Source organism: Microtus ochrogaster, unplaced genomic scaffold (assembly GCF_000317375.1).
Source record: "Microtus ochrogaster isolate Prairie Vole_2 unplaced genomic scaffold, MicOch1.0 UNK1, whole genome shotgun sequence".
NCBI lineage: Eukaryota > Metazoa > Chordata > Mammalia > Rodentia > Cricetidae > Microtus > Microtus ochrogaster.
Genome location: NW_004949099.1, coordinates 24,267,427 through 24,282,705, shown reverse-complemented (window position 1 = coordinate 24,282,705; position 15,279 = coordinate 24,267,427).

Genomic DNA, 15,279 nt, shown 5'->3' with positions numbered 1-15,279 from the left:
AAAAAAAATAATAAATAAATAAATAAATAAAAATTATTTGAAACCTAAGTAACAAGGGTTGTTTTCCACCTTGCCTAGTAGGGAGTGCATTGAAAATATGAAACTTTAGAAAAGTTTTTTAAAGCTAAGATTAGAAATAGAGAATTGAGATTTATCTATGAAGGTGAAATTATACATATGAGTTTCTGAATGAGTACATGATAGTAAAACTTCCAGTCATAAAATTTAAGATTTATGAGTTTTATTCCATGATCTATCTACTCATGGGATGCCCACTTTCCAGCCAAGTTTTCTTTGATGGTAGAAATGTTCTATGTTCACCCTGGCTAATACAGACAGTAGTCACTTGCTGAATATGACTATTAAGGCTAAAATACTAGGACTAAAGATACTGCTCAGCAGTTAAGAGCACTTGCTGCACATACAAAGAATTGGTGTTTAGTTCCCAGCAACCAAATCAGAAGGTTCAGAACTGTCAGTCAAAAGATTAGGTGCCTTCTTGTGGTGTCTGTAGGCACTAGCCCCATCCCATGCACACACACAAGCATACATATAAGCACAAGCATTAATAAAAAATAAATCTTAACAAGGCTTTTGAAATATGGCCAATGTGATGAATGAATTGAATTTTCAGTTTAATTTAAATTAGTTTTAATTTAAAAAATCATATGTGGTTAGTGGCAGCTAAATTTGGTAACACAAAGAAAGTAAGCATGATAGACTGAATAAAACATCTCTTTTTAATTTTATGTAAATAAAATTGTATACACAGAGACATTTACAGAGAGAGGCATACATATATACACACACAGAGGTATACATGATCCTCAGAGCTCCCAATCTGTAGGGCCTTGTTACTATTGACAGGACCTGCCTGGCTAGTCATTTGTTCCCTAAGAGAAGGAAACTGATGTTGCTTATAGATGTTGCTTATTGGTTCAAAATGAAAAGCAGCTTGCTTTATTTTCAAATGCAACAATCATTTTCCATCTTAAGGGACATCAAAAAAAATGTCTAAAGATTTACTATGTTGAAAGCACAAGTTCTCCACCATTTTTTGTAGTTCTTTGTTCCATTTTCCTCTTTTCTTCATGGAAGCCATGGTTATTCAGCTACTAGAAAGGTGCCTGGTTTTTCTTGAACATGTGAAGTGGACTCTCACAGAATCTGCTTAAGGCTTGATGAAACTAACTGCTTTCGTGTTGAAGGACAGTTTTAGAGACCATAGTTTTATAATTGAGAGAATAAGATATTGTTTAAACTATTGCCCCTGGAGTAAAGAGGAGTTGCTTCTTCTGGGGTCCTGCTTATGGGGACAATGGTCAAAAAAATCTAGAACAGATAATATAAGTCTCATAGTATTCCCATAGCACTCATTTTGAGATTCTGTTTCTCTTCCAGAATCTACCACATGTTACATAGTAAGATGGAGAAACTGGTTGGTATAGAGCATTGTAAATCATCTTTCATATTCTTTCTTTTCCACCAAAGTGTGAGCATCTAAGGGTAAGGATTTATCTTATTTACTATATGCAAAAATGGCTTATTAATACTCTCTGGTTAAAATAAATAAAATAAATCACAAAATTTATAATGCTTTCAAAGTCAAAGGGGTAAAAATCCAAAGAGAAAGTAGCTATTAATCTTATTTTCTTTTATTCCATGCATGAGCAAAAGCATTCTCCCCTCTAGTGCCAATAGCACATATCACTTTGGAGTCCTCTTAACTTACTCTGTAGAAGAATGGGATTGTGTTGGTGAAGTTAAAAGGGAGAGCTAGAAAATGATGGTGGAGGTATAGATGACAAGCCTCAGGCTGACAATTTTAGTATATGAGTTGAAAATAAGAGCATTAACAGAGATTAAGTGTATGTTGTTTCTATTATAAGTACTTTGTGTGTGGCTGAAATCTGACAAGATTTCAACCGAGGAGATAGTAACTAGTTCAGGCTGTATAGGGTCACAAGTTATCTATTACTCTTTCAATTACATTCTTTTTCTTTCTTTTGTTGGAATAATCTCATAAAATATGACAAATACTTTCAGGTCAAAGGTTACAGAAAATGATATTTTTGTCCTTACTTCTGCTGGTAGACTATAGTTGGCCTCCTCTAACTTAGAAACTTCACACTATTGAAACGAAAACTTTAACAACCTCCCTTTTTTGATCCTGAAGAGAAACAGGCAGGGACTGTAATTATGTGTCGAAGCAGGCATGTGAGTGAGTTGTGTGCACACATATGTGGAAGTCTGAGGACAACCTCCAGGAGACGTAAGATTCCTCACTAGCTAGATTAGGCTGGGTGGTCAGAACATTGCATGGGCTACCTCTGTACCTCTTTAGTGATAGAATTCTAAGAGTTTCCTACAAGGTTTGTCTGCTCCTACTTCTCCTTCACCTTTTTCTCCTTCTCTTTCTCTTTGCCCCTTCTCCCTCCCTCAGCTTCAATTTTAATATATGTCCTGTGCATTGAAGTTGAAGTCAGGTCCCCACACTGGCACAGAATCATTTTATTGGCTATTTACTCAGCACTATAATGCAGTTTTTTCATGTGAAATTTTATAAAATCAAAAAAGGCAATGGCCACTCAAGTCATTTTGGAAATGGTATTTTGGGTCATGGTGATCTAGAACTGAGACAGTCCCATAGACATGTCCCTGAATTCTTTATGTAAATATGACAGAGAGAGAAAGAAAATGGTCAAGATGGTGTGATGAGAATGAAAATGATCAGGGCACAGGTGTGTGCAAAGATGGCATAGGAAATCTAGAAGTAATCTCATCTCATTAACAAGTTCTGTTATTTAATAATGGTACAAACCTTCATTACATGGAATGTTAGGAAACACATACAAAACTCAAGTTTGGTGGAACAAACCTTTAATCTGAGAGATACACATAGCAAAAGTTTAAGGCCAGCCTGGTCCACACAGCAAACTCCAGCCCAACAATGGCTGCATGATGATAAATTTTATCAAAACACAAAGAAAAAAACTATCTACAAATGCAAAATGTCTGCAGAGAAGAACATTTTCTCTAAGTCCAAAATATCTCATGGAACTGAAAGAACCCTTTGGAAAGATGAACAGTTATGACTAGCAACAAAAGATAATGAATTCCTTTCTCAAATTGCATTTTTTTAAAATTTATACTTTGTAGAACAGAAGTAAACAATTTAGGATCAAGAAAATGTCCTTGTTGTTTTTTTTCTATCTAGAGACACATCTAAAAATACTATATATTTCATAGAATTTGTAAAAATAAACCAGTGGTTGACCAGATGGCTCAACAGGTAAAAATGATGCAGTGAACAATCACGGAGTTGAGTTTTATCCCTTTAACCTACATTAAAAAGCAATGCAGGTGAGATGCCACACATCTGTAGTTCCAGAACTTTAGCAAGATGTGAGAGAGCAACTAGAGAATCGCTGAGATCATGGGCTAGGTAGCTTTGAGTGCACAGCTGAGCAGAATCAAGAAGAGAAACAAGCTGCTCTGCGTCAAACAAGCAGAAACAAAAGAAACAAGATGAAAAAGCTATCCTCTGACCTCCACATATATTCTATTATATGCATACACAAGTGTGCATGTGCACACACACACACACACACACATACATACACACACACAAACCAGCATGCATGCACACACACCAGTACACACTCACAAATAAGAAATATTTAAGAATACACAATATTGTACATCCAAATTACAAAAATATTTCTGTTTCAGCTTATATACTGAATCACCCATTAGCATGCTCTTTCTGTTTGGCTCTGAAAGGCCTCTGCACACTGCCTTTCTAGAGATGACTTCAACAGAATCCCTATTATATCAGTGCCTATGAGCATTTGCAGCACTTGTATATTTCAGGCACAGAATAGACACTCTCCTAGGGAATGTTACGTTTCCAAGAAACACTGCAAAATGATTCTAAAATAACCCCTTAAATCTGAAAGAGAGAGAAATGTCTAAAAGAGAGAAAGCCCTACCCCTTGAATAAAAAAATAAAGTGGCTGAACAGAAATCAATTTCTTTTCTTTTTTTCCCCCTTTTGTCCTTTTTGATAGCGAAAATTGCTAAAGTGCTTAAGGAGGCATATCATTTTTCTTTTTGAAGAATTTTGTCCAGTTTGACAAGTAAATAAATGTTTAACTCTCTCCCTCCTTTGATTGCTACAGAAACAAGACGAAATGGAAAATAACTGCTGCGTGTTTACAGCATATCAGTCTCTTTCTCTACATGAAACACACAATGAGAATACTTCACAGATGGATGGTGCTTTGGATTGAATAGAGAATGGTGGACTGACTTTGGTTTCATGGAATTGGATCATCTGTCACAGTTTCTGCCTCTAGAAAAATGACCACCCAAAAGAAAACTAGTGGAAAAACCATTTTAAAATAGGTGATATAATACAAGACTGATATTTTCAGTGCGGACTGTTTAAAAATAGTTTTAAAAGAAAATGATTAAGTTAGTAGGACAGCATCTATCAATAGCAGAAAGTGTTTATAGGTTCAGCTTACAGCATATGTACTTTTAGTGATATTATTTATCCCAAAGCACTCCTTTATATGGTTGAATTATTATTTCGTTTTAGGGAAAAGGAGAGAATTTACAAGACACAAAGTTTCATAAACTATGCTATTGTTGGTTGCCTAACAGCATTTTTGCCTTGTAACTCTGTAATGGAGAAGACAACATGCAACATGGAGAGCCAGAATGTACTGGACACACAGAACACACCACAGTGTCTTAAGGACAGATGACGCTGGGCTAGGCTGTTCCCAAGCAAACCAAGACATGCTATGAAGCAAGGACCAATAAACCAAGAAACCAATGGCCCATGAATTTCTTTTCATATATGAGAAACAAATTCTTAAAACAATGCAGTGGATGGCATCATGAATGTTTCAGGATCCGGATCTGTCCACTGGTAATTTGCTGAGCCTCCTGTTTCTGCATCTACAGCTTTTTGTCAGAAGACCTTCACCCTCTGTTCAGCAGCACCTTTTCTAGATACATTTCTTTCTTTGATTGACTCAGAAGGCCCCTTGGCTCTGGTCTTTTCTTTTCTCTGTTTTTGTTTTTCCAGCTTTAACGGCTGCTTTTGGTCACAGTTAGCAGTTCCAGGATCCAGGGACTACTGGTACATCTTTTTGAATGTGCACCTACAGGTAGGCCCCAAACTGGCTGTCTCTGATGAATTCTAGCCTGAAGCTCTTGCTCAACTGCTCCAGGAAGCCATTCTAGAAGTTGGATGTCTGGCTTGTTCCCTTTGAGGAACAATTCCCCTCAATTCTCATGAGGATCCACCCTCATCCTCAAAAATGTGCATTTAAAGTTTTTTGAATCTTCTGCTCCAGTTCCTAATGCGAATCTCTCATGAAATTACCCAGTAACATACTAAATACCTAGTAATATAAGTTCAAGGGCACTTGTCTGCTCTCCTCTACCTATCCAGGTGATGTGCTGAACCACAGCCCTCATGGTGGCAGATGTGGCAACTGGGACATGACTTGTGGTCTGGACCTTGCTACTCTACTGGCAGCACCCAAGTCATTCTTTTTGGCTTTTGGTCTTCACACGGTTGCCTCACCATTTTTCCATACTGCTTAATGTTACCATTTATTATCACCACTTATTTATAAATAGTAGTTGTATAGACTAATGATCTCATTGTGCCTTTATACATGCCAGTGCTACAGCTTGTTTACCATAGTCACGAAATGCTCTTCTCTTTTTGAAAAGCATTTTCTTCTCTTTCTCATTTTCTTTTCCTACATTCTTTTTTCCTTCACTTCCTTTCTTTCCTGCCTCTCTCTCTTCTTCCTTCCTTCATTTCCTTCATCCTTCCTCTTTTTTTCATCCCCCCTTCATTTCTTCCTCACTCTCTTTTGTATTTCTGTTTGTATGTGTGCATGCTATTGGGGATTAAATCCAGGAATCCATGAATGCCAGACAAGAACTTTACTACTGAGAGACTCCATCTCAAAAAAATAAAGTAGAATGTGATAGACAAGTACATCTGAAATACCCTCTGGCCTATCTATGAGCCACATAGACACATAAACCATGGGGATCCATGTTCACACACTCAAAACATACACACATAGACACATATATGCAGAAACACACAAGGACATGCATAACCACATACTTGAGTTTTATCCATAACATAGACATGCATGATTAGAAATGCATTTCTTCCCATGCTTCATATCTCTAAGACACCAATGTGTGTGAGCATGAATGTCAGGTGTTAATTACACTTACTATAGAGACTATTCAGAGTTTTCCAGCCCTGACTAGTAAAAGCATCATCAGCCAATGTCCCCTAGATATATTGTAGAAGTAAATTGTATACAAGAATTTAGACTTATTCGCAAGCAGGGGTGAATATGTAAGTCATTTTCCTTGTTCATTATATGGTTCCTGACTGTAACCTCTGGAATGAAAGCCAGATAAATAAAACAGAAGCATAAAACAAGCATGTACCAAAGTTTTATGTGACAATGGGAGCCTCTGTAAATGAACACTTAAGATTTGGGAAAGTATGAGAAAAGATGGGGGTAACCATGTAGACAAGTTATTGGACATATAGTTTGTGAAGTAATGGTAACACAAACTCAGAAGAACTACATGTTTGTAGTAGGAGGAGTGGCTACATCCTGCCGCTGGGCTACCTTAGCCCCCGAAATAACCACACAGAAATTGTATTAATTAAATTAGTGCCTGACCCATTATATCTAGCCTCTTCTTGGCTAACTTTCACATCTTGATATAACCCATTTTTATTAATCTGTGTTCACCACTAGTCATGGCTTACTGGGAAAGATTCTAACCAGCAGCAGTGGCAGTCTCAGGCAGGAGCTTCATGGCATCTGCCACAATGTCCTTCGTCCCAGAATTCTATTCTGTCTTCCCCACCTACCTGAGTTCCACCCTATCAACTAGGCCAAGGCAGTTTCTTTAATGACCAATGAAAGCAATAAAAATACATAAGGATCTCTTACACCACTTGATTAAAATTATTTCTGGGTCCATAAGATAGTAAGTTGATCCCACAGGAACGTAGCAGGATACCTGCTCTATTTTAATGTTAAGTCAGAAGAAGCTGAACTTTTAAGTCTTCTGATTTGCTTCCTTGAGAGGAAGTTTTGTTTTCTGTGTCCAGTCTTGAGGAGCCAGGGAAAAGAGCAAGAAGTGAAAGGTAGATAGGAAGTTCAGGAACCCTGGAGTAGAAACCCATGCATGCAATCCCAGTGCTGTAATGCCCAGGCAAAAGAATCTGGAATTTAAGGCCAGGCTGGGCTGTCTCTAAACAAAACAAGAAGGATGCTGAGGCATCATAGCTCAGAAATGACTCTATTGACCTTAACAATAGACAGCACAACACTGGTAAAATGGTAGAAACTAGCATTTGCTTTTTAATGTTGCTCACCAACTATCAATTTTTCAAAAGTTAAAATTGAAAATGGTGCTTAAAGTTGCATTGATAGTCTCCCTTGAGTTATTGTGAAACTCAGGGGTGATATTCTAAAATTTAAGGGGAGAAACCTTCTAATATACATGGTACTTCCTTAAAGAAGAGCCACAGGTAAGTACTGGTGTAAGAGCCTTTCTACACCTCTTACACCTGGAACTCACTAAGTCTTTAGGTTATGTAATGAAAAAGTTCCCTTTGATAGATGTAAACCTCTAGGCTTGTGAAACAACCCTTAGAATTGTGTGGGCAGTACAGTGACTTAGATCTGCCACTGGAGAAATTAAAAGGAATGCAATTTCCCTAAATACAGTTGGAAAAAAATAGGTGATGTACACACTTTGATGGCTTCTCTTTGATTTTCTTTGTTGGAGCTCTGTCTCATATGCTAATTCTGACTGATAAAACATATACAGATCTTGAAGAAACAGCTGATATTCAGAAATTTCTTCTATACTCTACAGATACAGTTTTCTGTTTAATTTTCTCATAGTAAAACGAACCTTGGGCCATTTCATTGCTCTGAAGATCAAAATCACTTTGGGTTATATTCATTAAGTATTTTCTAGTTTTAGAATATATCACCAAATGCAACGTAATAAAAAACTAGGATGTTTTGAGAATTATTAATTATCATTAATACACTGGTTGTCATTATCAAGCTTTCCACTTGTATTATAAATAATGCAACAGAAATTTTTTTGTGTGTGAATGTTAACTTGGATATAGAGTAATGGTTGCATGCTTAGTCTCTTGAAACAAGGTGCAAAAGTTCAACAGTGCTAGTTTTATATCATGTAGAGAGAACCTTGAGTTATCTGAGAAAACTCAAGGTTCAGCATTTTCACCAAAATGGCAAAACAAAAAAGGATCCAGTACTAGATACCAGGCATCTATTCTATTCTTTCAAGAGTACCAAAAGCTTTATTTTGTAGGAATTCCTTTGAGAAATCCTGTTGTAGTATGAGCGGCGGAGCTGCATCCCTGCCACCCGGCCGCCTGCACAGCTAGCTTTATACCCGAAATAATTACACAGAAACTGAATTCTTTTAAACACTGCCTGGCCCATTAATTCCAGCCTCTTATTGGCTAGCTCTTACATATTGACCTACCCCATTTCTAATAATCTGTGTAGCCCACGAGGTGGCTGACCAGGGTAGATCTTAACCTGCAGCTGTCTGGAGTGGGAGAATCATGGTGACTCACTGACTCAGCTTTCTTTCTCCCAGCGTTATGTTCTGTTTACTCCACTCTCCTAAGGGTTGACCTATCAAATGGGCCTAGGCAGTTTCTTTATTAATTAACCAATGAAAGCAACAGATTAGAAAGAAATCACTCCCACATCAAAATCCCATCTATAGCACTTCAGAACTTGAGCCAATATTCAGTATTTTTTCTTACAAAGGGGCAACACACTCTGAAGTAAGAGAACATGCCAAGGCAAAGTATATAAAATACTAACTGAGTGATCATGGTATCTCCCAGGCCAGGTAACTATTGGGGAGCAGAGAAAAATGTAGAGCTCAATAAAAGTCAATAAAATAAAAAAAGAAAAAAATGTGAAATGAAAGTGTTTTATATATGTGAAGTCATAGTAATATTTGATTATATCACTGATTATAATGACAGAATAAAATGTTTGACTATTAATTCAGTTCTCAATGGGTTATGTATGTGGTGTTTAGAGATGTGACAGTTACATTGTTAAATTATAATTAAACCCATGGTTCTTAATTTAGACTTCTATTTTGAAATAAAATGTATTTTAACTATCATCTCCTAAATAAAAGAAAAACTGATTTATACAATATTAAAAAACTTGGTAAAAGTTTCCAAGTTTAGTATAGTTTTTTTAATATTAAAACAGGAAGAGCTGAAGGGGAAGGAGATAATATGATAAATGATAAACATGTATGAAAATGTGAAAAAACTTTATTTTATATTATATTTAAATATTAATAAAATAATATGGTAGATTAATTGAATCCTTGCACCATTCATAATTAAATATATAAAACCATAACAACTTATATAACTACATGATGCCCTTTGATCAAGCAGGCCTGGAGATGAAATTAGATTATCATGCTTTCATAACTATGAAGCATAATTATCTAAATATTTAAATGTACTTTTGTCCAGGATACAATGTTTGTGTTTATCTTGTCAGCAAAGCTCGTTTCTTCCTCTGTGACAGGAAAAAGTAAATAAATAAATGAGCCACTCTAATTTGGCTTAGAAGCTAATCATTTTTTAAAATTAGTTACAGAACATAGTTTTAAGTGTGTTTTCTCTAAGAAATAATGAGTTACAGTCTCTCAGAAGCTCAGGCATTAAAGGGCACACTTCTCAGAACACAGACAACAAGTGCATTTGCTTCAAAACACTCAGATATATCTCATTATTGACAAATGAATTCTGTTGTTCACCAGTGCCTGGAACGTTTCTAAAAAGTAAAAGAAACTCCAAGACAGTTGATTAAAACAGCACTAGAATTCTCCCCTCTGTCTAAAGGATGTACTTTTTGTGTATAATCTCAGGCAGTTTGTTTGGGGATTTGGTAATTCATTGCTTCCACACTAGAGTGCAGATATTTCCAGAGATATTACAATTACATGAAACACTGGTGTCAAAATCATATTCAACTTACACAAACATTTGAGATTTAGAAGTTTTGATAACTAGACAATAAATAATTTATATAAATATCAGATACCAACTTATAAAGAAAAATGAGCTAGAAATCTAATAACCATGTAGAGTCACATAGGGCAGATTTATAGTTATTTCATATATGTATATAATATTACACATTTATATTTTTATATATTATATATAACTAAAATTAAATATAATCTACTTACCAACTGAGATTTATCTCATAGTAGTAGCATAATATACAAGGTCAAAGGACAGACACTCTATAGTCAATATATATTGACAGCAAAATGAATTGTTTCAAACTTTTTGTACATTGTAAATATTTATTTTTCCAAATGAGACCTAACCACTCTTATCCAAGTCAGAAGATCTCATTCCTTATCTCTATTCTTTCCTATTCATCATTAAGTCAAATATATCTACTCCATTGCACCCATTGACTAGAAAGTACCTATTTCTCTCTCAGTGTTCACCCCAACTCTAATACACGAAGACCCATGTTCAAATCTTAGAGGTTGAATATTTTGGTCTATTTTTCTTCATTATTAAAATTCTACTTTGATTTCCAGGTTGTTCCATGGATGCCTTTCTTCTCTTTATTTCTGGATAATATAATAAATTTTTCACTTCCATTCTTATCTCATAGTAAACTGTATTCTCCATAAATCATTCAAGACAATATATGGAAAGCTGTGTAATTGGTCATATCTTTCCATCATAAACAAAGGGGTATATTAGGATTTACATTGAGAAGTATATCTTCTACTATGTACTATATAAGACGTGACAGAATCTTTGTCTACTTCTCTCACTTTATTGTATTCCATTTGCCTCCTGTTCAAATTCCTCCACATTCACTGAACATCCTTCTACATTTGCATAAACTGCCTTGCTTTTCCACTTTGCTTAAGGGTCTTTGTTCCTTCTTGCTGGGTAGGAATTTCTTCTGAGAAAACAAATAAAAAAACAACAAAAAAACAACAGAAAAAAAAACCTTTTATATTGGAGGGAAACACTTTAAGACTCAAGATGATCCAGTGGTGAGCACTCTGACTTGTAGGGAAGCTCATTAAATTCAGGAGTACACAATTCAGAGGTTTAAGAGAGTCATTGAAAATGACCAGATAAACTATGTTCCTCCCTTTTTAGAGGATAGAAGCAGTAGGAGCTGCTAAGAGATACTCTCAGATAAACCTAGCTTCCCAGAAGATGTCCAGATCATTCAATCCACATGAAAGAGATCAGCTGAACTGCCTAAAGCTGAGAAAGCTGAGCTATCTGGAAAAAGCCAAGAATTGCAGAGCTTCCTGGAAGAGGATGAGACCATCTGGGCTTCTAGGAAAGAAATTCCTCCACCATGTTGGGCTGTCTGCAAGTTGGGCAGTGTGCTCCAAGTTTCTAGTTTGTGTGAGCTGTCATGCTGGGAGGAATGCCACATAACACCCCTTGCCACAGACATCTGAAACCTTTCATTGTTATTCAGAAGGTATTTTCTCGGGCAGGTGCACCTTTTGACCCATTCAATTCATAAACTTCCATGGAATATACTTCAAACATGTTCGGAGACATTTCAAGTCTTCTTCATAGCAACTTAGCCCTAAATAAAAGATTTCAAAGTTAGCATCACCCATATACTCCATTCTAACACAAAAGTCAATAACTAACATGACCTTTTCTTTCCTAGACTAGGATATTAGCTGCATTTTCACACATAATAATAACTCCCAAATTGTTATCAGAAAATTATTTAAGTTGAAATAATAAATCATGTTTTCTTGAGGAATTTCTGGAATTATGAAAAAAAATCACATTTCCTGTGGGACATTTGATTAATAAAATAGAAACTTGGTAAGCCTGCAGGAATAGTTATAGATGCATTTTGAACAAATGAAATATTGTGGACAAAGCATGTTTTCATGCTAATGGAGAAGAATAACAAATTGCTTTTTTCTTACCCTTACTTTTATCAGCATCTAATTCAATTTGGACTATTATAGATTGGGGAGTGGCTCAGTGGTCAGCAACACTGGCTACTCGAGTAAAAGTCCTGGGTTCAATTCCCAGTACCAATGTGGTGACTCACAACCATCAATAACTCATTTTAGGAAATCTGATGTTTCAATCCTCTGTGGGCCCCAGATGTATATGTGATGCACAGATATGCATAAAGACAGAGCACTCAGACAAATAAAATAAAATCAAGATTTAAAAGGAATAGTAGATGTTTATTCCAAAGAGGTCAAATTAAAATCTATGTGAGGAAAACATTCTAGGATTAAGACTGATATAGAACTTAGTCTTTACAGTAGTGAAAGCTGGGTTACCAACTACAGGTTAGGCTATACATACACTTCTAGCATGCCCTAGAGTACCTTCAGCTGCTGTCAGTATTACCTGCTTTGATAGGATACTAACAGTTTCTGCATTGCATATTTCTGTATTCTTGTAACAGAAACACAAAACTGAAACAAAAGTCAAACATCTTAGCTGGATTATTTGCAATTCTCCAATATGACCTCACAAGTACTGTCCCATACAGCAGAACCAACTTTCTTCATGAGCAGAAGAGAGGCTGAAGAAAGCTGAGTAACCAACAAGCCATGGATCTTTTTTGAGATTTTTTTTTTTGTTGTAAAGATTAAAGAAGGATGAAGTTCATTATCATTCTACTTTAAATTGACAGGTTTAAGGAGCTGACCATTTTTCTCTCCTTAATTTTTAGATGGTGAGATAAGCAACTTCATTTTGATTTTATGACATACACTGATATATTAAGTGATTCCACTTTGACTTTTTCCCATTGTGCTGAGAGAAATTACTGGTTCCAAACTAATTTTATGAGTGTTTCTCAGTTCTATGTATAGTGTTATAGTGCTCCCATGTTTATTCTCTCTTTCTCTTCTATGCCCTACTCTATCTCTTGTTCCCATTTATATATAGCATTCATTTCCTAAAAACGTGTTGTGGCAAGCATGCCTGTCATGAAATCTACCATTTAACTCAAATGATGCAAATAATTTCATCATTTTAACAAACTGGGAGAAAACATATGTTTTCCTTTACAAAGAATTGCCCTGACTAGTTTGTGTGTGAAAGGCTTCATCCCCAGTTGTTGTTACTATTTTCAGAGTGATGAAAACTTTTAGAGAGTCTAGGTGGAAGAAGTAGTCACTGGGTAAGCATTGCCACAGGCATATCTTGTCCCCAACCCTTCCTGTCTTGACTGCCTGAAGATGAGTAGATTAACCCCATTATGAGTTTCCATCATGATTCTCGGTCTCACTGTGGCATCCCCAGTCAGTTGAACTCAGATTAAAATCTCTAAAACTATCAGTCAAGCTCTCAGAATTAGCCTTCATATAATCAAGTTGGTTTTCACACATATAAAAACTCTAACACATACCCCTCCTTTCCTGCTTCATGAGCTACATTCATACATAAGGAACTCATTTTCCAACTTGTAAAGGCAATGTCCATTGTATTAGGAATAAATTATTAAGAATAATTACAATGCTTAGTTTCAGCCCTGCAATAAGACCAACAAATATTAGAATACATTCATCTATAGAGTCTAGAATACTATGTCAGAAATATATGTACCCCATTTGTACTAATACCATGAATCAACTTCATACATAGGAGATAGGTGTTCAATTCCTGTCATTTTAGACTTCCTGGTAAAACATCACATATTTACTAAAACCCTTTACTTGTCATCTGAAGCGTGACTTCATTTGCTTCATAGTTTCATTTTTCCTGATTGATATACAGAATCCCACCAGCCTAACCATTATCACTAAGCTGAGGCTTGTTTTGGCAACAGCAAGCCTTCCAGTCTTATTTATCAGATTCTCCCTGTCATTATCCATATTTTCTTTGTTTCTAGTAATACAAATTCCCGACTTGGTGTATAAATAGTTGCCATTGACTGAATAATTGTCATGTGTTAAGCACTGTGCTCAAAGCTCAACATGCGTTCATAATGACAGTTGACATGTGTGACAGGTGTGATGACAAGCGCTTTGCAGACATCAACTCATTTTGCAAAGAAGGAAAAGCAGATACAGTTCTTTTTTATTCACTAATGGCACAACTAAGACAGGTAAGAGAAGGGAAATTATTTTTTCTTTGCTCTTCATAGGTAGTTATTAGGATAGGCTAGTATAACAGTTGGCAGATTAACATGAGAATAACACAGATATTTAATAAAATTACATATTCATATGTCTGTGTGTGAGTGTGCAAGCATTATGTATTTGTGTATATATGTATGTGTATGTGCTTTCAGAGAAATTATTCAGTATCGCAGACTTGTCTTAAATATAAGCTCTAAGTGTCATTTGAAACTGGAGAGATTGCTCAGTGCATAGGTTCAGTCCTTGCTGCTATTTCAGAGGTCCACAGTTTGGTTCCAAGCATTAATGTCAGCTGTGCTTTTTTTCTAGCTTCAGGGGATCCAATACTATCTTCTGGATATTGTGATTAGCAATATACATGTGTGTCTATCCACACAGGCAAATGCATTAAGGTAGTGGGAGGCTGCTTGTTGGTTTCTGGCCACACAGCTAACTTAGACCCAAAATATTCATACAGAAACTGCATTATTTAAATCACTGCTTGGCCCATTAGCTCTAGCTTCTTATTGGCTAACTCTTACATATCAATTTAACCCATATCCATTAATCTGTGTAAACCATGTGGCAATGGATTACTGGCAAAATTTCGGCATGTCTGACTCTGGCAGCAACTCCATGGCATCTCACTGACTCACCTATTTTTTCCCCCAGCATTCAGTTTAGTTCTCCCTGTCAAACTCCATTCTATCCTATCAGGCCAAGACAGTTTATTCATTAACCAATAAAAGCAACACATAGACAAAATGACCTCACACACAACATTAAAAATTTAATAAATCTTATTTCTAAAGTAACATTGTCCACTGAAACAAAAGCAGGCATAAAGAATGCCAGTTATGAGAATTATTTATAAAAGTATTTATCTAAAAAAGTGTCCATTTCCTTTACATTTTCCAGTTTTGTGGCATATAGGCTTTTGTAGTAAGATCTAATGATTCTCTGAATTTCCTCTGTGTCTGTGGTTATGTCCCCCTTTTCATTTCTGATCTTATT